Raw genomic sequence first — 235 nt, 5'->3', positions numbered from 1 at the left:
TGGCGTTTTTAAGACCTGGGACAGTCTTGCGCACTTACTTCCTGTCGCGCGCCCGCGCTCTCAAGTGGCCAAGACCGCAAGTGTGGGTGTTTGGACAAGGGGAAAAACGCCAGAGCGCAGTGCCCTTAACGCACACTAAACCCACACTATCTCGAATACCGCTCCGGAGCGCTATTCGAGGCTTAGTGTATCCCATCATGCATCATGTTCTGGAAATAAATCGTGAGACTTTTTG

The sequence above is a fragment of the Sinocyclocheilus anshuiensis genome, unplaced genomic scaffold (assembly GCF_001515605.1).
Source record: "Sinocyclocheilus anshuiensis isolate Anshui unplaced genomic scaffold, SAMN03320099.WGS_v1.1 scaffold180, whole genome shotgun sequence".
Lineage (NCBI taxonomy): Eukaryota > Metazoa > Chordata > Actinopteri > Cypriniformes > Cyprinidae > Sinocyclocheilus > Sinocyclocheilus anshuiensis.
The sequence above is the reverse complement of the archived record's forward strand: the minus strand, read 5'-3'. Positions refer to the sequence as shown.